At 44.6% G+C, this 22,969-nt stretch overlaps 1 protein-coding gene and 1 long non-coding RNA gene across 2 annotated transcripts in view; one reads left to right on the plus strand and one right to left on the minus strand.

The window, feature by feature from the left end:
- The first annotated feature begins 212 nt into the window (after positions 1 to 212).
- The window catches only part of LOC121602561 (rho GTPase-activating protein 26-like), a 28,486-nt gene continuing 5,729 nt past the window's right edge, over positions 213 to 22,969 (plus strand). Inside the window, exon 1 of the mRNA XM_041931325.1 lies at positions 213 to 429. The gene's annotated coding sequence lies outside the window, so the exon portion shown is untranslated. The remainder of the gene's footprint in view (positions 430 to 22,969) is intronic.
- Positions 10,518 to 11,106, minus strand: LOC121602562. Its single transcript, XR_006006437.1, has 3 exons — positions 11,066 to 11,106; positions 10,868 to 10,958; positions 10,518 to 10,802 (listed from the first exon to the last, which is right to left on the minus strand). It is a non-coding gene; the product is annotated as an uncharacterized LOC121602562 (long non-coding RNA).

The raw sequence follows: 22,969 nt of genomic DNA on the forward strand, positions 1-22,969 counted from the left end.
GACAGTAGTGACTATGCTCCTCTAGTAAATACGACGCCAACCCGTCCCTAAACACGATCGCCTTGAAAATCTAATCGATTTCTCTGTTTCAGTTGAAGAGATTTGCACCACAGTGAGGACGAGTGGGGTCAAAACTATTATGATAGCCCGATATTACAGGAGCTTGTGAACCGTTTGCCCCCGACAGTGATGCCGCTATGGGTATGCATTGTCGAAACTTACCAGCTGTAACCCTGCAAGAGTTCGGAAAATTGAAAGGAATCGGTTCTGTATGTGAAACCGTTGAAATACGAACCACAAGTGCGACGCCACGTTTATACACACTCTGTCACAATGCCCCCAGGACACTATATGCGGCAAGGCAGGATGTAACGGGAATCACCATCCGTCCCTTCATCTATATCGAGCTAATGTATGTACGTGTAACATGTAAGTACGAGTAGACAAAGTACTAACCTTTCGTATTCTACCACTCTAAATAACGTTATGCTTCGTTATGTGCCGGTTACATTAGAGACTAACGGGCACAAAGTAAATTCCTCGGGCACAAGGTTCCTCTATAACACTAATGGAAGATAAATTGTGCCACGAGTTACAACTGAAAAGAGCTAATAAGCCGTTATGCCTCAGTTGAACAGGAGGACAATAACGCGATGGAAACGAGTCTATGGAGGATAGCCTTAAGCGAAGTACAAACATTTGAAATCCCTCCCACTGTCATCATTGAATCAGTTGGCACCGGAACTAAGTCTAGGAATGGATCATTATTTCTTCACAAGACCGCTTAAGCCAATTGAATGGTCTGTGGACGAGCCAGTAGGTAATGTTTTGAAAAGGAAAGTGATAACGATGATTGTTGTGACACCGTTATTTTTTACGTTGGCGGAAACATAAAATTTCTCGTAATGATACGACTTTATAGGGTGCCCGTTGCTAACAGAAAGGGCGTTGGCGGGAGAAAACGAAGCGGTATAAATAGAGGAAACGCCTTTAGCCTCTTATTAGCAACACAGATTAAGAAGGAGGAGCAAAAAGCTAAGTTTGTGGTTTTACAAAACCGATTCTTTGAATCGTTTCGCAACAATGGAACATAAAAACTTTTCCAACGTAATCGAAACAAGTGTGTCGGTGCACCGAGTCGCGTCTTGTGAATGCCAAGACAGCGACAAAAGAATAGATGCCGCAAAGAGAGGATGTTGTGCGTTAGACTAAGTATTGAAATCAAAGGAAACAACAACAAAGAAGCAAACTTTTTTAGCTGTTCATCACCATAGGCCCAATGCTGCTAGTCCATGGACGAGGACAGAAAAGTCGTTGGACAGAAGAACAGCATAAGCTGCTTGTTAGCTTCTTCTGTTAAAACATTTGTTAGGTAAGGAACACTCACGTAAATCATTAAGGACGGTGGCAACGCTTTTTCGCATGCGATTTTATCGGACGGCCTGTCAAATTTGTATATGGGATAACGTCGGACAACGAAATCGCACGTCCGACGTTATCTGTCAAATCCCATATAAATTTCGTCAGATAAAATCGCATCAGATGAGCGTTGCCACCGCCCTAAAGCCCAAAATTCTGTCGCTTTCTTACATGCAAAAAAACTTAAGCCCTCGCCAATTGCGATGAATTTCTGATGGAAGCTTTGTGTTAATTAAAAAGTTCTAAATTTCCTCACATTTATTATTTTACGCAGGATACCAAAATAAAATTTATGCATATCCTCTGCAATTATAATGTTTCTAACAAGGGCGTAGACCATTTTGTATGGTTCGATATGCTTGAGCTTTGAACATCTCATGTGTAGTGATGGGTCTAATAGCCCTTTCCACTGTGTGGTGCTGTGGTAACACTCACAGTCTACTGTGCTGTTTGTGAGTAGTACCACACTTAATGTGGGTCGCACAGTAGCTGTGTTCTCGCACAGTTTTTGTGCGCGCACGTAGCTACTGTGCGACCACAGTTTCTGTGTTATCGCACAGTTACTGTGATACCACATAGTTACCGTGTTATCGCACAGTTAGTGTGCTTTGACACTTTTTGTACTCCGCACACTTTTTGTGCTCCGCAAGTTTTTGTGCTCCGCACAGTTTTTGTGTCCGCCACACGCATGTGGTGTCTTGTTCGATGTTCGTCAGAGCGCGGTGTAATTGTGCGCGCACAATAACTGCAGATCAAAAAAACAGTGTGTGGAGCACAAAAGAGTGCGAAGCACAGTTACTGTGTGGAGCAAAGTTATTGGCTGGTATTATTGAATCCGTTCGTAGTGGCGGCATACGTCCCGACACTCATTTTCCTAACGTACTAGATCGTTGCTACAGTTATTCACCGCGACGTTGTAGGACCGGGCGCAAGAAATGTATTGCCATCCCTAAAATTTCTTGTGAGCGCCGTACGTTCCCGCTACAAACGGATTCAATAATACCAGCCATTGTGTGGAGCACAAAAAACCGTACGGAGCACAAAAACTGTGCGGAGCACATAAATTGTGCGAAGTGTGTCACCACAATTTTATAAAATGTGCAATTGTGCTTGGACATTTTATTGTGATGTGTGTGTATGGTGTCACAGTGCTACTTAACCCATCACTCTCATGTGTTCTTAGCGTTGCACCAACTTCTTCAAATACATACGCTTACCGGGTCTTTTTTGGCAGTAGCAACGCATTTGATACAGCCTTTTGTAGCATTGAATGATACAAGCCCTGAAAGTATACAAATATATAATTTATCATGTTGTTTTCAGTGGGAGCATACCATTCCCACCTTTAATAAAAGCACGCGCGGGTGAATCTGCTGCAAATGCTCTGTGAATTCCGATTCTTCAGCCGATTTTCAGCCTTTATCAGGACCCCATATTTATACAGATAACACAGTTCATTTACTTGTGGGCGTTAAAAAGGTTCAATTTGTAAAGTTGCGGAATTTTCGGAACGAAAATCACGAATAAGATAAGATTTCGTAGCATATTGATGTAATTTTTGCACTTCGAAAATAAGCTTACACCAATGTCACAGGGATGCGTTGAAGTTTTACATGATATGTTTTTAGAATTGATATTTCTGTACAATTGTCTCAAGAAAGCAAGGCGATTGAATACGTATTTTTGCTAATATAACAAAAAATATAAAAATCCTCACGTGGGGCAAAATGGGCAGTTACGCTTGGGGCAGAATGGGCAGATGCTTTTGACATACAGCGCTTGGTGAGGCTATGGTGTTGTATTTGTCGCCTCAATAATGATCACAGACACAGCTTCAAAAGATTCGATTTTGTAGATTTAAACGTGTAAAAATGTTTTAATTTTGATGACATATTTTTGTAGGAATTTTAAGGGCTTTCCTGACCAGCAGCAAAAAGATAGAACGAAAATAAATTTCACGAAACGTACGCAAAAGCATAGACCATTACCTAAGCGCAGTTGTTGTGGTCCATATTGCCCCAGTGTTTTGACGTTTCACAGTTTGTTTACATATGCCCATTTTGCCCAGGGCTATGCCCATTTTACCCCGCGTGTCAAAATAGCTTCTCGTAAAACATCAATTTTATTTTACACTGTTTTCATGGTTTTAAGTTGTTTTTATTCTAATTGGCAATTGTAATCCATATAAAGGGTGGAGGCATACAATAATGAAAGAAAATTGTGTTTTGTGGCATATTCAAAGGAATATTCAGTAAACTGCTTAACATGCCCATTTTGCCCCGCTTTCCCCTACTTCCACCTTAATAAATTACCACTACCATCACTCGCGTATTGGGTACTCCGACCATTTTCATTAGAATGATCCTCTAGTATGTTCGATTTTAGATACGGTCGCCATATAATGTGATATACGTCACAACTGGACCAAGGTGTATGGATATTAGGAGGTGAAGTGCTTCAGAGTAAATTGACATTTCACGACTTGACATAACAATGCTGGGGGCTCCGGTATTAAAATGGGGAAGGGCTGGAGGGGGTATAGAATTTTATGCGATTTGACATAACAATACTCAATGATGGCGCCCGGAAAACGCGCTAATAATTAACCATCTTAATAAACACACCTTGAACTGGACATCGAGTATCTTAGCGGAAGGTCAGTTTTTACTGCCATAAGCCGAGGTGGAACGAACTGTTCTTGCGGACTGATAGAACCCGGCTTTTGATCGTCCAGGCGATCATGGAACCCCGAAAGGGGTTTCCCTTACTGGAAACGTTGGAGTTTAGAAGCCTTACGTTGGGTAAGAGCACTTAACTAAACTCATGAAATAAGTTGGAAGGTGAAGTTTTTAGGCAGCGTAACGTCCTATTTTGACAATTTGAATGAAGCTGGCCATGATCGGAATTGGTTTTATGTATACTCAAAATAAGTTATGGGTTTCGTCGTAAATTTGGTTTTGGAATGTGTTTTTGTCCCGATTAAAGGATATGAGGTGCATTATACATTGTATCAGAGGTGTCTGTCATTTTTTGTCTTTGCTGCGCATTTAGTGTTTTTACGAATGTTCCGGAAAGTTTTAACTGTTCTAGTCAGTTCTAATTCTAGTTTTTAGCGATAAGTTGATGTAACGCTTGAATTGCTTATCTTACGAGTTTCGGTTGTTTTAGATGAATATTTCTCAATAGTTTTTTCTATGAACAGGGTCTGGGTGTGTTGTTAATTGATTTGCTGATGTGTTTTAATGATGTGTTGCAATGGTGTGATTTGGCTTTCCGAAGTGTATTACAATGTGTCTATAGCTGATAGTGTGTATCATAATAAGTTATGTATAGCAGATATGCTACAGGCCTAAACTAAGTCGCACTGCTCTTGTGAATTGGTAATCCATGGACAAAAAAATCAATTTTAACAATCTCGGCTGCAGGCGTTGATTTTCTACAATGATTTTTCGCGCCTAGAGCGTGGCCTAAGCATGTACATACTAGTGTTAGTGATAGGATTAGGATGAAATAAGATAATGTAAGAATATTATTAAAATGATATAAGTTTAGTCTAAGCCTACAAGCCGTCTCAGCAACATCATTTATATGAGCTGTTTGAACAATGATATTTAAGGTGTAACGAGAAAAATAATAAAAAATGCCCTTTACCACAAGTCACTAAACTCATGCAGCTTAACTTACCTAGAATAGCCTTGTGGACTATTGACAATTCAATAATACCACATTTGTCCACCTGGAACTGTTATAATATGGTTTTTAGCGACAGAAAAGCAAAGTCCGAGCATCCTTTGGAAGTTGGCTATCCACTCTTTTGCGCAATATTCATATCATTTTGTTCATTCCGTTTGGTTTGTCTCTTATGCCCATTGTTTAAATCATCGTGAAGTGTCGTTTCATGTTAACGGACTCGTCATCATCTTGAGTTGTTATCATAATTTTCGTAATTTCCCTATCACATCTTCATGGGCACTGAATTAGTATTCCGTAAGAGCAATTACCGGATCCATTAAAACAGGTGTGTCAAACTGGTGGCCCGCGGGTCGCATGCGGCCCGCGTCGATTTTGAATGCGGCCCGCAAGAATATTTTGAGAATTGCTTAAAGCACTGCAAATCAAAAATCTGTTATTGGGGCCCTTTCCGTTTGAAGCTCGTAGGCTGAAATTCAGCCTGTCAGCTGTTTGCATTGTATAGCAGTTTTCGAGCAACTATCTAAGTGAGTATAATATACAGGTGGGCTTATCCCAAGGTGTATGAATTTAGAAGGCTGATTTTTATCGCTTCTTTCTGCTTCTGAATGAAGATTAAGAGTGTTTTGAGTATTCGTCAAGCCTCCAGAAAGCTCGTTGGAGCAAAAGTTTTCACTCGTTCTGTCAAAAAGTGATATTCAAATTTGTTATAAAAAAAATCTATGAGACCACCTGGACTACATACACTTTGATTCAGATTCGATCATCTGATTTCTTTAATGCACCTTGGGATAAATGTAACACACCGTGTTTTCGAGCAGGTACTCGAATCTAATTCTAGCTTTGTGGCTAGAATAATCTAGACTGAAAATTGCAGGCTAGTTTTTTGTGTCGTTTTGTAGGATTGTTTACATGATTTCAGCCTCCAACTGTCAAACTCCATACAAAAAACTATCTAGAATCGTGAAGCCCCTAATACTATTTATCGAAGTGTATTCAAATTTTTAGAGAAGAACAGTCATTTTGTCGCTATATTCTTCGAAATTAACATTGATGTACCCATAACATCTAACAAACTTATTCTACACGTATGTACAGAACAACCGAGACCCTTAAGAAACATTATATCGAATGCAAACTCAGTCGTATTATGTTTCAATTAATTCTGAATATTAGCATAATTTGTGCAGAATCAATTGCACATTTTATATGGAAAAACAGATTTGTGTCAACTGTCTAGAACGAAATAGGAATGAAAATACTTGATACACACACTTGGAAACTTCGTAACAACTAGTGATAGATTATCGGAATCGCATCCACGGCTCAAAACCATTTCCGATCTTAGCTATTCCGACTCCGATTCCGGTTAATCAAACCAACAGATCCGCTCGTTTGCCGTCCGAAGTCTATAGAGCCGTCCAGAGCCATTCGAAACCGTTGAAGTCATCGGTAGTCGCACGGCTAGTTTGCAGTCAGAAATGGCTCTGGTCGGTCTCACCGATTTGACAATCTCAATGCCTCCGACTGCCCAGTAAAGGCTTCAGTCGGCTCCGAATTGTTCCGTACGGATCTGCACAGCTGCGACCTTAGAATGTTAAATTTTTTGATGTTCGATTGGATCCACCTCTATTTTTTTTCATAACCATGCCACCATAAAAATGTTAGGCTGGAAATAGACGAACCGAGGTCGTCGTGGTACCGCGAAAATCGCGTATGACTTGAGCTGTCAATTCTGTTATAAATCTGACAGGTAGGCGAGATAATCGCGGTTCGTGTATCGAACCATCCGAGATCTGGTGACGATTGAATGTGCTAAGATTATTTTTTAATCAACTTGCGAATCAAATTATTTATTTCACATAGTTCATGCAAAATAAATCTCGGTTCGTCTATTTCCAGCCTTAATATCTAATGTTTATGACTCATTGAAAGCGATTGTAACCAAGTTGAAATTATTCGAACCCCCATTCTACAATATGAATTAATGTACTTTATTTATTTGTTCTTTATTTTGCATGAATTATGTAAAATAAATATTTGATTCGCAAATTGATAAAACAATATTGCTTCTTGGCACATTCAATCGTCACCAGACCTCGGATGGTTCGATACACGAACCGCGATTATCTCGCCTACCTGTCAGATTTTATAACAGAACAGTTTTAGATAACAGTAACAGTTTTAGATAGCTACACGAGATAGTTTTGCACAAATTTGATTCGTTTTCTTTTGCAGTGCTTTTTCGTTGTTATATTTTAAAGTAAAAAACAGTGTTTCTAGTATGTTTTAATTCTCATTTGTTCTTACTTACTTACTTACTTATCCGGCGCTACAATCGCTTTGTGGTGTTGGCCTGCCTCAGGAGTGTCCGAAGCCGCTCACGGCCTCGTTGTCCGAAGCCCTTCACGGCATTCGTCTGCCAGTCCGTTATCCCGGCCATAATGGCGGACGCCTCCACGCCTTCTGTCACTTCAGTTTGGACCTACCAAGCCTCCTCTGTCCTTGTAGACGCCCTAAAAATATTTTATGGATTCTCATTTCAGGGTGGCCACTCAACCGGGAAACCGGGAATTAGTCGGGAATTTTATTTTTCCGGGAAAACCCGGGAAATTCTTCAAAAAAAGGAAATTTTCACAATCGTTGGCTATCACTGTTTACCATCCTACTGAGTGAATTTTCAATTAATGGGATGTTTTGTATATTGTTTCCAACTTACAATTTATACATTGTGTTTAATACAATTTAGACATTTATATATTACATTTATTTACATTTATTTAGGCCAGCAACATCACACCAATGTGTAAAGACATCATTTTTCGTTTCTCACATATGTTAGTATATGATACCATATGTGCAATATATGTACTATACAGGGTTTACCTAGCCAATCGGGCGTCGTCAAAGCGTTATCGGTCGCCGTAAATACTTTTTCAGGCGAAGTATACCCTCAATTGCGCACTGTCATTTCTATTCGGGCCTTGTGAAGTATGAAATGAAGTATGAAAGTACAGAATGAAAGTGTCCTACTTGTGAAGGTGTCAATCGGCAGCTCCGGTGTGTTTGATCCATTAGGTTGTTTAAAAATACGTAGTTTTCATGTTGTTAAACTTAGTATGTATTATTTTAAAATATTAACCTAATTTAATCACCAAACATATAATATTATTTAAAAATATAAACCAAATTGTATTGTACGGGCTTGAATTAAAAAAAATTAAATTATTAATTAAATTAGAAATTTGAATCATTTTTAATTGTAATTTAACTTAAAAATAGTGAATTTTCTTACAGATCAATTAAAATACTAAACTTCTCATTCGCACTGGTGCAATACTTACGTTCACCGATATCGGTTCTTGCACATTTCGGGTATGGTGTGCCTATTTGTTCTACCTTGCACTCGTCTTTTGTTATTCATTTCTCATGAAGTTGCGGTCGTGTCGAATTTAACGGTGTAGATTTAGTGGGCGATCTCAATTTATGAACAGAACTGATAACTTTTGTCGCCTTTAGCAATTTTAAGGTTACCCAATCACACATCGCCTGTACATTGGCATTTTGCATTTTGGTTTCGGGCCTCTGCCTTCATTCCGCCCGAGTGACTGGGTTCCCACACTGGCACTGATGGTTGAGATGGCTTCGCATCTGCAGTCCGATCGTTGCTCCTTAGTTTTATTATCACATAAAATACAGTTCCCGTAAAACATAGTCAAGAAAGGGTCCCAAAATTAAGAAACCCACTGAAATCTCCTGTATCTAGTCGTGAGGTGCATCATCAGCGTCGTGCGAGTAACAGCATAATGAATGGCTGCTTTTAACAGGAAATCCGTTATTCGCAGATTTGTATGCTTTCTCCAGTGGCTGGTTGGTCCATGACTTCCGGTTACTCTTTTTTAAGGTTGTGTGATGACATATGTTAATCAACAATTGATAGCAGATAAAAATATCTTTGCCACGGGGTAAAGTCTTTACAAGTTAGTGTCATGATGCAAAACCATCAAAAAGCAATATTTTTAAGCTTTTTTGTAGTTTTTTCATCAGTTGTTAGCTAATATAAAACTTCCGAAAATATAAAGAATGCATATTTAAATAGCTTAAGATCCATAGTAGCCAAATTAGATCCACAAACGAGCGCATGATTGAAAATTAGTTTGTACAAATTTGATAGAAATCATGCCAAAAATGGTTCTCAAATGTGTTGTCACACCTCCAGATTGGATACTATATTTTTGAATAATTCACTAATAAATTTTATCCAGTTTTCATGACAAGTGTCCATTTGTCCTGTAATGCCCGTGTTTACTTACCATCCTCCATAACGATTTTTGAAAACGTATGATATAATGATTTGGAATTGAAGTATCGATATAACCGACACACGAAGCATAGTGAACCGGGAAAACTCTAAAAAAAATCCGGAAAAAACCCGGAAAACCGGGAAATCCCGTGAAATAAAAATCCTGATTCGGGTGGCCACCCTGTCATTTGTCCACAGAATAATTTTCCTAGAATCTAGCACATTAAACGACATTATGGAGTAATCGACAAAACTTTTTTTTTCTGGTTCAACAGCCGTTGTCAGTCAAGGCCCATAGCAGATATATGATTTAAATAATTACTCTCCGCTGATGGTTGTCGTGAAGCTGCTTCGTAATGTTTCTCGAAATCTTCCTCACACAATTTACGAATTTTGTAAATGTCTCTAGTTTTTTTATAACGTTTGGCAGCTATTGTTGAGTTTTAATTTTCACTCATTTCCACGTGTGCACTTGTTTGATACATTTCTACTTCTTGCATGACATGCTATGACAATCAATTTGTTTTAAACAGTGGGGTCCTTCACGATTCTAGTCAGTTTATTGTATGGAGTTTGACAGTTGGAGGCTGAAATCATGTAAACACTCATACAAAACCACACACAAAACTAGCTTGCAATTTTCAGTCTAGATTATTTAGGCTCAAAGTTAAAATTAGATTCGAGTACCTGCTCGAAAAATGGCGAAACAAGGTGGTGTTTATAATATCCCAAAGTGCATTAAAGAGATCTGGTGATGGAATCCATAATCAAAGTGTATGTAGTCCAGGTGGTCTCATAGCATGTTTTTTATAACCAAATTTGAATATCACTTTTTGACAGGATGAGTGAAAACTTTTGTTCAAACCAGCTTTCTGTGGAGGCTTGAGGAATACACAAAACTTAAAATCTTCATTTAGAAACAGAAGTGATAAACATCACCTTCTACATTCATACACCTTGGGATAAGCCCACCTGCATATTATACCCACATAGATAGTTGCTCGAAACTACTATACAACCCGCTTGGCAAAATGTCGCGCGACATGCATGCTTGAAATCGATGCTTGTTAACATTTTATTTCAAGCATCCTGAGTGACCCAGCGTGAGCGCTGAGCGCACCTCCCCTCATTCTCAATGCCGCGTTTTTGGTTAATCCTCGCTCCCACCCTTTCTTTCCTTCTCATCAACGGACCCACCATTCCCGCGAGCGTAGGCCGACCAAAAAAATCCAGGAAATTCCTACAGTAAGTGTGCAGTTTTTTATTCACAGTACTGTTTGGCAAAATATCAATTCTTGATGGCGCGTACTGGCGATCAAATCGTTAGCTGCTTGATCCACCGATGGTGCGTGCTGTTGGAAGAGAAACACTTGCTGTTTGATGCGTTTGCCTGAGGAATGAAAGATATATTGAGCATTAGAATGGTAAACAAAACTAGTATTATTTAAAACTTACCGATCACGAAGATATTTTAAATTAAACGGCGACTCTGTATGCCCTATCCATCTGCTTTGATCTGTTATCAGGAGCTTTGGTGATGAAATAGCTACGTGTGATGGAAAATAATAGAAGATTAAACAAACTTTGAAAGCAGTACGATTGTTAGAACACAAACATCATTTGGAAGATTCTTCTTCTTATGCATGCACTTACCCGTAGATCATGTAACAAAACAAACTGCATTTACGCCTGCGTTGACATCTTTCACGATTAACTTAACCACTTTTCTATTATCATTTCATAATTTTCGCTGCATCTTCCGGCACCGATCCTTCCAAAATGAAATTTGCATTCGTTCTGGCAATGAGTTTCGAACGATCACAACACAGCGCGAGAGTGAAGAATACAAAGTAAATGGCACTATGTACAAGTGTTGATCATATCGTCAAAATAGAGTAAAATGTAATTTATTTTACTTCAAATGAATTGATTTTATTTACATTTCAACTATTGTTATCAGCCTAGTTGTTAACGTTTAACATTTTGATAAAGTAAAAACGTCATTACCAGATAAATGAAACGATAATCGACGCTTTTTGACCATATCGAATTATGATCGTCTTTACACATAGTGTCATCTCTTGCGCTTCAGGGTCTCACGCTCAGAGCAAAAATTCTCCCATCTTCGCAACGGTGGGTGCGTTCAGCTGTGGAGGGCGGGAGGAGTGCGAGTGTGTGTCTCATGCACACATCGAAATTTTGGTCAACACCTCGATGGTGGGAGCGTTATTCCATGGGAGGGGGTAGTGGAGTGCGAGTGTGTCGCATGATTCCTTTAAAACTAAGGTCAGGGGTAGCGAGAAGCATCAAAATGAGTTACTCTTTGCCAAGCGGGAATGCAAACAGCTGACAGGCTGAAATTTCACCCTACCAACTTAAACGGAAAGGACCCCAGTATCAGAGTATTTTGGGCCGGTCTGGTGGTACAGTCGTCAACTCGTATGACGTTACAACATGCCCGTCATGGGTTCAAGTCCCGTATAAACCGTGCTCTCATACAGGACAGACTATCCTGCTATGGTAACAATAAATTACTAAAAGCCAAGCTCGCTTAACTAGTATGTACAGGCAGGCCTTGACCGACAGCGGTTGTTGTGCCAAAGAAAATGAAGATAAGAGTATTTATTGCAAAAAAATTGGCTACACCCATACACTTGCAATATTTTCGATCCGTCTTCATCTACTTTCAGTAAAATTGGTTCGTGTGTGGACCGTTGCCCCGCGCCTACCTTTCTTCATCCATAAACTTCATTCGGGCACACACACATTCAAATGTATTGTGTTTGGTGCCACCGAACTAGCAAAAGATGACATGCTTTCTCGCTCTAGCACAGAACATAACCTTCGAGTCAGTTCGGCTTTGTTTGTTGGGTTCTGACTATCTCTTCGACGTGCGGAACAAGACGATCCTGAAAGATTAGGGAGAATATTTAATAGGAAATATTCAACACCGTAGGAGGTAATACGCTGATGATACAGACATCATTGGTCTGCGGCTCTCCTATGTAGCAGAAGCCTACCAAGGGATCGAGCAGGCGGCACAGAGCCTCGGATTGCAGATAAACGAGGCAAAGACCAAACTGATGGTGGCAACATCTTCGGGCTTACCAATAAATAATCAGAATCTACGTAGGCGTGATGTACAGATAGGTGAACGCACTTTTGAAGTCACCTATCTGGGGTCAAAGGTCAGCAACGACAACAGCATGGAAGCTGAGTTGCGCGCAAGGCTGCTGGCTGCCAACCGGTCATTCTACAGCCTGAAAAAGCAGTTTACCTCAAAGAACCTGTCGCGACGGACGAAGCTGGGACTATATAGTACCTATATAGTACCAGTACTCACATACGCCTCTGAGACATGGACACTGATCAAATCTGACGAAACCCTCTTAGCCGCGTTCGAGAGGAAAATGCTATGGAGGAGCCGCTATCATGACGAGCTATACGAGATGTACGGCGACCTCACTGTCGTACAGCGTATAAAGCTCGCCAGGCTCCGGTGGGCTGGCCATGTTGTACGCATGGAAACGGACGACCCAGCCCGTAAAGTCTTTTTAGGCCGTCCACAAGGACAGAGGAGGCGTGGTAGGCCCAAATTGAGGTGGCAAGATGGTGTGGAGGCGTCCGCCATTAAGGCCGGGATAACGGACTGGCAGACGAAGGCGCGAGACCGTGAGCGGCTTCGGACACTCCGGAGGCAGGCCAAGACCGCAAAGCGGTTGTAGCGCCGGATAAGTAAGTAAGTAAGTTATTCAACACCGTGATATTCCCGTTGTTCGTGCAGTCTCCCTACTTGAATTAGTGATGGGTAATTCGGAGCGGTCAGCAACGTCATGGATCAATTCCGACTCCGGTGCGCAGAATATGATTCCGACTCCGGATCATAACCGGATTCGCCTCCGAATCAATCTGGATCACTCTGGATCAGTCCGGTTCAATCCAGATCTGTCCGGATCAATCTGATGAGTCCGGATCAATCTGATCAATCTGAGTCTGGATGAGTTTGGCTGAGTCGGAACGAAACCGGTAGATTCCGGGCGTGTAGTTTAGGTTGACGTTGCAATCGCTAATTCTCAAAATGACTGTTCATTATCGTTTAGACCAGCTGTGTCAAACTCATTTCATCAGAGGGCCGCAAGTATAGATTTTCAGTGATTCGCGGGCCGCATAGTTGATAATAAAAAATATACCCCAATATTTACAGGGTTTACCAGCATAATAAACAACTGTCCACTTGTTTATAACAATAGTTGTTTTGAATAGACACCGCTGTCTACCACTTGCTCACACGTCAGATGGTGTAAGCTACTCTGTCCAATTCAATAACACAATTTTCGCCTTCGATTGCACAACGGTCGGATTCGGCACGGTTTCTTGTGGTTGTTGTATAATTAACCATATAAATGTTTTAATTAATTGAAATTTATGGATTATACTGCATATTGTTTGAATAAAAGAAACGTGTTTGAAAATGTTTTGTTTTTGCAAAATTTGTCCCAACAAAATAAACTGTGCCGAATCTGACAGTTGCTAATCGAAGGCGAAAATTGTGTTATTGAATTGGACATAGTAGCTCACACCATCTGACGTGTGAGCAAGTGGTAGACAGCGGTGTCTATTCAAAACGGCTATTGTTATAAACAATTGGACAGTTGTTTATTGGACTGGTAACTTACTTACTTACTTACTTATCCGGCACTACAACCGCTTTGCGGTCTTGGCCTGCCTCAGGAGTGTCCGAAACCGCTCACGGTCTCGCGCCTTCGTCTGCCAGTCCGTTATCCCGGCCTTAATGGCGGACGCCTCCACGCCATCTTGCCACCTCAATTTGGGCCTACCACGCCTCCTCTGTCCTTGTGGACGGCCTAAAAAGACTTTACGGGCTGGGTCGTCCGTTTCCATGCGTATAACATGGCCAGCCCACCGGAGCCTGGCGAGCTTTATACGCTGTATGACAGTGAGGTCGCCGTACATCTCGTATAGCTCGTCATTATAGCGGCTCCTCCATTGTCCTTCCACACATACGGGGCCAAGTATCCTTCTGAGCATCTTCCTCTCGAACGCGGCTAAGAGGGTTTCGTCAGATTTGGACAGTGTCCATGTCTCAGAGGCGTATGTGAGTACTGGTACTATATAGGTACTATATAGTCCCAGCTTCGTCCGTCGCGACAGGTTCTTTGAGGTAAACTGCTTTTTCAGGCTGTAGAATGACCGGTTGGCAGCCAGCAGCCTTGCGCGCAACTCAGCTTCCATGCTGTTGTCGTTGCTGACTTTTGACCCAAGATAGGTGAATTGTGGGACGACTTCAAAAGTGCGTTCACCTATCTGTACGTCACGCCTACGTAGATTCGGATTATTTATTGGTAGGTCCGCTGATGTTGCCACCATCAGTTTGGTCTTTGCCTCGTTTATCTGCAATCCGAGGCTCTGTGCCGCCTGCTCAATCCCTTGGTAGGCTTCTGTTACATAGGAGAGCCGCAGACCAATGATGTCTATATCATCAGCGTATGCCAGGATCTGGGTTGACTTATAGAAGATGATTCCCGTAGTCTCCACCCTCGAGTCGCGGATGGCCCTCTCTAGTGCCAAGTTGAATAGGAGACAGGCAAGCCCGTCCCCCTGGCGCAGACCTTTGGTGGTAGCAAAAGGTCCTGAGAGTTTTCCATCCACCCTCACCTGGCATGTGACGTTGGTCATAGTCATTCTAACTAGCCTTATCAGTTTGGCCGGGATATCAAATGAGCTCATAGCGTCGTACAGTTTTACCCTGGCTATGCTATCGTATGCGGCTTTGAAGTCTATGAAGAGATGGTATGTGTCGTTTTTGTATTCAGCCATCTTCTCCAAGATCTGCCGCATGGTGAAGATCTGATCAGTGGTTGATTTTCCGTTTCGGAATCCTCTTTGATAGTTTCCTACTATCTCTTCGACGTGCGGGACAAGGCGATCCTGAAAGATCAGGGAGAATATTTTATAGGCGGTATTCAACACCGTAATACCCCTGTAGTTGTTGCAGTCCAACCTGTCTCCCTTCTTGTATACGGGGTAGATGATGCCGAGATTCCAATCACAAGGCATCGATTCGCTATCCCACACCTCAGTAACAATTTGATGAATCTCGTTTTCTAGTCGTGCACCTCCATTCTTGACCAGTTCAGCTGCAATTCCGTCGGTTCCGGGTGCCTTGTTATTTTTCAGCCGACGGATAGCCTTTCGTGTTTCTTCTATGCTAGGTGGCAGTAGCATGACACTATCTGCTAGTGGCGCTTCTAGTTGTTCGTTTAATTGGTCGTTGAGTAATTCATCAAAGTACTGAGCCCACCGCGAGAGGACCTCTGGCTGGTTACTAACCAGATCTCCATCCTTGTGGCGACAGCAGGTTACCTTAGGTACCACGTTGTTTCGGTGACCTGCTATCGCTTGGTAAAACTTTCGTGTCGGTCCGTACGCCTCTCTGGTTTGCTCGAGTTCCCGCATGTTTTGCTCTTCCAAAGCATGCTTCTTAGAGCGGTGAACTCGTTTCTCTTTGCGTCTGAGCCGTGAATATTCCTCTGCGCATGCCCGCGTTCTATGCCGTTGCTGCATTGCTCGGTATGCAGTATTCTTACGTTCGGTCACTTGTCTGCATTCATCGTCGAACCAGCCAGATTTGGTGTTGCCACGACGTGGTGGGAGTATATTTCTTGCACAGTTTATTATTTTTGTTTTTAGAGCGTTCCACCTCTCGCTCGTAGTTTCATATTTGTTTTCTGGTAGTAGAGACTCGTCTAAAGCGGCTTTGAATTCCTGTTGGACAGTAATGTCCCTTAGAGAGTCCGTGTTGAGCCGAGGCAGCGTGTTTTCTCCGCCCCCATTGGTGCGGGGGCGGGCGATTCTACAACGTATCACTAAGCCAACCAAGTAGTGATCGGAATCGATATTGGCTCCTCGATAAGTTCTGACGTTTAACAGGCTCGACTGTCGTCGGCGGCTTATTAACACGTGGTCGATCTGGTTGAAGGATTCGCCATCCGGGTGCGCCCACGTCATTTTGTGGATGTCCCTCCGCGCAAATTTGGTACTTCCTACAACCAGATTGTTCGCTGCGGCGAACTGGACCAATCTACTACCATTATCGTTACTGTGCTCATGCAGACTGTGACAGCCAGTGTATTGGCGGTACATTGGCTCCCTACCGACTTTTGCGTTGAAGTCCCCCAGGATGATTTTGAGGTCATGCCTGGGGCACGCATCTATAGTTCTAGCGAGGCGGCCGTAAAAAAGGTCCTTCTCCTCTTCCTCTTTATCTTCGGTAGGGGCGTGAACGTTTATGAGGCTGATATTAAAAAATTTGCCTCGCATGCGCAGGGTGCATAGCCTATCGTTTATAGCCTTGAAATCTATGATTACGGATTTCAGCCGGGGACCTACGGCGAAACCCGTTCCGAGCACGTGGTGGCGGTCGTGGCAGCTGTAGTAAATATCGTAGCATTGCTTACCACGCCTGTTGTGCACACCGTTCCCTAGCCACCGAATCTCTTGTAGAGCTACGAGGTCCATGCTCAATGTGGCTAGGGCGTCATCAAGTTGTTTCAAGGCTCCGGCTTTGCTAAGAGTGCGTACGTTCCATGAGCCCATTTTAATCGTTGTCCGGGGGCATTGCGTTGGGTCGGTATCGTTAAGTCCGTTTCGTATCCTTCTGATGCTTTCTGTAGTCAGTTGTTCCATGGGACTGGGTGACTGACCCTGCGCCCACGTGGCCGTTTTATTTAGCGTCGGGTTGCCCCCCCGACGTTCAGGCACCCAGTTTCCCGGGATACCCACCCCCCTCCTGGTTCGCCATATGCCACCATCCGCCCAAGGGGTTGGATCTAGCCCGTGTACCCAAGCTAGGATATATGAAGGCACATGTTACCACTCTGCACGACGAGGACGTGTCGGAATAGGAGTTGGATGGGAGAGCCTATGTTATCCCTCGGAGGGCTTCGGATCCCATCCCATTACAGAGCACTGGTAAACCCAGTATATAGTATACTGTTTAAAATCATTATTGTTAAACAAATTGACTTTGTATGCTCCTCGCTTCAAATCTGGAATCGTTTCTTGTTTACAACTTTGCGATGTTATATTTCATTGTGCTCTTTTTTATCAAAAAAAAAAAAAAGTTTAATAGTACATTAACGTCACATGCAATTTCTTTTATCCTTATTATTAAAAGAGGAAAATCAAAATTTTCATTAGTCGCGTTCTCAAACGGCAGGTCTGTTAGAAAATATCGCTCAACCTCACTTTTTCACTGAGGTAGGGGAAGTCTAGCAGCCTGTTGCGTATCTTTTTCAAGGAATCCAAGCTATCCATCGCTAGATGAATTACAAAAATATTGTCCTGCAATTTTTCGGCAGATCAAGAGAAAATTTGTAATATAACGTGTTTAAACATTATTTTTCACAAATTTCCAAGTTCCAAGTGGTGGTATATTCATTTCTTATAACAAAAACTCGTATTATACGAAACATTTTGGTAAATTACGATAATTTTATCTGACCAAGATTCGTGGTGTGTGATCCCACAAAGGTCGGCAAATATTTTTTGGCACTTGAAGCGTCTTAAATGATTTGCAAATTGAGGAATGGACTTTGTGAGCTAATCTATTAATAAGCTATGTATTGCAGGGCTTCGGCATTTCGATTATTTGAATCCTTAATCTAAATTCCTCTATCTTAAGCGTAATCATTTCATTTTGGTTTTGATTTTTGGGGAGGTTTGAAAGTACATTAATTCATATTGTAGAATGGGGGTGCGAATAATTTCAACTTGGTTACAATCGCTTTTTTTTTAACGAAGAGTGAGCATATTCCATCCCCCTCTCCAACTCACCCAACCCGGCCGGTACGCTGTGGTGCGTATTACTTCATGCAGAGTCGTGTGTGCGGTTGCACCCTGGCTCACGACGCATCTTCTGCGGCGATCTGGTCTGCTGATGCTGCTTATTACGCTGCTTTCCGTGGTGCGACGCGGTCCCTGTGATCCTATCGCCCACACTTCGGGTGGGCAATGGGGGGTCTGCATCGTTGATCACCACTCCAAGCACGTAAGGCAGTTGTACTGAAACGAGATTTGGATTTGGAAACAAGAAAACAGAAAGAGAGAGAAGAAAGCTGAAAATAGAGGAGAAAAGAGAAAAAGAAAGCTGGAAAGAAACGAAAAGAAAGAAGAAAGATTAGTAACTTTCCAGCTTACGGTGGCCCTTGTGGCACGGGTTGTTGCCGTGCCGCAGGGCCTGAAGGACCGCCATTTGCGTCCCTCGCCCGCCGTCTGGCCCGCCTGCGTCGCCTAGCCGTTGGTGGACGCTCAACATCCCATCTCGCTTGGAGAGTGGAGAAGATTGTCCTGGCGGCGGCGCGGACGGCCTCCCACGTATCGCTGCAGGCGCACATTTCCGAGACAATGTTGTTCATTGTTACTCGGGAATGGCACCGCTGCTGCATCTCGTTCCGGATCCGATCGAACCGCGGACAGTGGAACAGCACATGTTCAACGTCTTCCACGGCGTCCCCACATTCAGGGCAGTTGGGCGAGCCATCCAGGATGCCTTTCTCGACGAAATAGGAGCGCAAGAACCCGTGCCCCGTGAGGAGCTGGGTGAGGAAAAAGTCGACTGCCCCATGCTTGCGGCTGACCCAGATATTAATGTCTGGGATCAATCTCCTCGTCTTCAATCCAGGTGCTCCTGGTTGCCCTGCACCCGTTGTCCACTGGTCCTGCCAGCGCCTCATCGTTTCCTCCCGTTGCCGCTTCCGGATGTCCGATTGAACGCCACCACTCGCTACCTTTTCGTCGTGGCAGCGGATATCCTCCTGCATGAGGAGGACTAACGGGGTGGTGTTGGCGACAACGCAAGCGGCATCATAAGATACGGTCTGGAAGGCGCTGGCGACTCGGAGAGCCCCTGGTCGATGCGCCCTTTGGACCGATTTGCGATGGGTTTCCTTGTCGATCGCCCCCAGGTGGCAACTCCGTATCGGATGATACTGTTGCCGACGTTTACGAGCTGGCTCCTACTGCGGCTCTTAGGACCACGCTTATTCGGCATCAGGCAGGTCAAGGCATTCGTAATCCGTGAAGCCTTATTGACCACCCTCTCCAGATGCCGGCTGTGGTGCTGTTTGCGGCAGAGGTCCACTCCCAGGTATTTCAGCGTTTCCGTGGATTGGATCGAGTGACCGCCCGCTTGTAGCTCTGCGAGCTGCGGGACATGATGAGTACAGAAAATCATGAACCCGGTCTTTTGGTGGGCAAGTTCCAAACCGACTCCTTGCAACCACCGCTCGATCCTCTCCAGGTTAGCCGTTGCTAACACGCTGACCTGTTCTGTGGTCCTTCCCAAAAATGTGAAGGCCACGTCGTCAGCAAACCCGATGATGTCCGCTCGTAGTCCTTCGAGCGGCAAGCGGAGTAGGTCGTCATACATGACGTTCCACAGTGTTGGTCCTAGAACCGAACCCTGAGGAACGCCAGCAGATACAGTCCTCGACACTATTCCTTCATCCGTATCGTAGTGGAGCGTTCGGCCAATAAAGTAGTTCCGCAGCAACGCCTGCAAATAAGGGGGAGTGTTTTTACGCTGCAGAGCTTGGCCGATCGCTCTCCAGTTTGCCGAGTTGAAGGCATTCCGGACGTCCACCGTTACCACCGCACAGAGACGATCCCCCTTTCGCTTTTTATCAAGAGCGACTTTCCCGTTATCCATCACCCGAGTGATGGCATCCACGGTCGAACGCCCTTTACGGAAACCGTATTGGGCATCCGAAAGTCCCCCCGTCGACTCTAGGTGGGTTGTCAGCCTCCGCTGAATCAACCGCTCCAAATTTTTTCCCAGCACACTCAGTAAGCAAATGGGCCGGTATGACGAGGGCTCCCCAGGTGGTTTCCCCGACTTGGTAAGCAGCACCAGTTGCTGCCGCTTCCATGCGTCGGGGAAAGTGCCTGCCTCCAGTAGCTGCTTATAGCTTTTGGCAAAAACGGCAGGAAAAGCCAGAATTGCCGCTGCTGCAGCCATATTTGGAATATTGTCGTCCCCTGGAGCTTTCTTGGGGTTGAGTGAGCGGGCAATCTCCTTCAACTCTTCCACCAACTCCTCCTCCGAGACCGGATCCATCGGATCCCCACCTACTTCCGTCTCGGGCCACTCCATCGGGGGACGCTCGGGAAAGAGCTCATTCACGATGAACTGGAGCTTATTAGCATCCCGTTCCATCGGAACCCGAGCTCCTTCCCACTGCTGTTTGCGGATTTGGTACGCGGGGCCAAAGCCGTGCGGTTCCAATTGTTCCGGCAGATCCTGCTTGTGTTGGTCCTTGCTGAGCTTGACGGCCCGTTCCAGGGCAGCGCGTGCGTCAGACTTCATTTGACGCCTTTCCTCGCGCTGCTCCTCGGTCCGGGCCCGGTTGAACCGCCGTTTCATTCCATGAAAATGGCTGCGCAACCGATCAATCTCGGACGTCCACCAATAAACTGGACGCCGGCCCTGTCGCCTTGGGGGTTGCCTAGGCATGGTGCCATCACAAGCCACCGTAATGGCCTGGGTCAGCTCCTCTGCCGTAGCAGCGTGCCCAAAAATGTCTTGGTCCCTCAAGATTTCAACGAACAAATCCTTGTCGAAGAATCTTGTGGACCACCTTCCCCCATTCACTGCTGAGTGTCCCACGTTATTGGCGCGCTGTCTCGGAGCCCTGCCGACCACAAACTTAATAGTATTGTGGTCACTTGGGGTTTCGTCACAAACGCGCCAATTATTTTCCCCTACCAAAGAGGGGCTGCAAAACGACACGTCCACTATGGAGTTGCGGCCATTTGCCCCAATCCAAGTGCTCTGGTTGCCCTGGTTTAGGAGAACCAATCCCAAAGCGGCCGCCGCGTCCATCACAACTCCCCCCCTAGATACCCTTTCCCCATCGTTTGGCCTCCGCTCCATCCCCCATGCACCTGACCAGGCGTTTACGTCACCCCCGATCACGGTGTCCCGATTCCGTGGGAGTACAGACACAATTTCGGTCCATTTGCGTTTGTACTCTTCGACAGTCAAATCGGAACCCACGGGTGGTAGGTAAACGGAGCAGAAAACAATTCCTCGCATCTCGACCACAACGAAGTCCTCGCGTTGGTTGTCAATGATGCGCTGAAAAGGATAATCCCCAACTGATACCACTGCAACCCGGCCAGTGGTATCGGTAACCCAATTGCTGTTATTACTCGGCACCCAATAGGGGTCCTAGAGAATCAGAATATCACAACCCTCGGCACGAGCACTTTGCAAAAGCAAGTCTTGTGCCATTTGGTCATGATTGAGGTTCTGTTGGAACACTCTAATCATGACTGGGCTGTGGGGTTACCTTTCCAAAGTAGCGGCAACTGCGCTGGCCCAGCGAGTGCCCGATTGCATCTGGGCCCTGGCATCCCAAGCACTTCCGCTCCCTAGTGCACGGTCCCTCGTGCTTGTCTTCTGCGCAACGGTGGCATTTGCTACTACGGTCCTTGCCGCGGCAGCGGGCAGCAGTATGCCCGTATTCGTAGCACCGGTAGCATTGCCGCTGGCGTTCCAATAGCCGCAGCCTGCAACATTTGCTGAAACCAACCGTGTATTGCCTCGCAAGGGCTTGGTCAGAGACCGCTATTGCTGGGCAGTCAAAAAATGCGACCAACGTACCGTAATGCGTTTTTACGGTCGTGATTTGGTCGCTGAAAATTTCAACGCCCAACGCGGCACTCATTTCCCAAGAAATTTCTTCGGATGAAGTGCCAGGCGGAATGTTGGTGCAGTTCACCCGCACTGAGGGTGTCCGCGGTCGGCATTTGGCTTTGCCCTCAAGAGCCTTGGACACCTCTCTCCAAAGGGTCATCGTTTCCTGGTGCGACAATGGTGCTAGTAGATGAACCTTGAAGTTTGTGCGAATTCTCTGCACATCCTCCTTTTCCACCGTTTCCCTAAGGATTGGCATCATGTCCGCGTACTTGAATCCCCCAATTGATTCAAGCTCGATGGCGTTTGGCATTCTGCCGGCCCTGGGATTAAAGGCAGGTGCCGGCTTTTGCTTGGGTTGGGGAGCAGTAGGTTGGGTATTTGCGGCGAGGCTGGCTGCTTGCTCAGCTTCACGCTGCTTCTTCCTCTTCCTCCTCCCCCGGCGCACGGCAGTCTTTCCCTTTACCGTCCGCCATTCTTGCGCCCCCTCTTGCCCCCCTTGTGGTCCAGATCCCTGGTCACTTGAACAACTTTCCCCTGCCATCGGTGCCTCTGCCCCAACCACCTTAGTATTTTCCCCCTTCCCACCCTTTCCCTTTTTCTTGCTATTTTTCCCTCCTTGACCCACTAGCTGTTGTCCCTTTTCCCTATTTCCTCCTGTCTTGGCCTCGTTTTCCCTAACTATTATGTCATACATCTCCCGCATGATTCCCCCAAAAACAGTGAAGAATTTGGTGACGTCGGACTCATTCAAGGGAATGGAACCCGGTTGCTGCTCCTGATTAGGGCCTGCCAAAGGCCCCAAGTCTTGCTCCACAACCGGATCCTCCACCACAAGA

The sequence above is a fragment of the Anopheles merus genome, unplaced genomic scaffold (genome assembly GCF_017562075.2).
Source record: "Anopheles merus strain MAF unplaced genomic scaffold, AmerM5.1 LNR4000508, whole genome shotgun sequence".
NCBI lineage: Eukaryota > Metazoa > Arthropoda > Insecta > Diptera > Culicidae > Anopheles > Anopheles merus.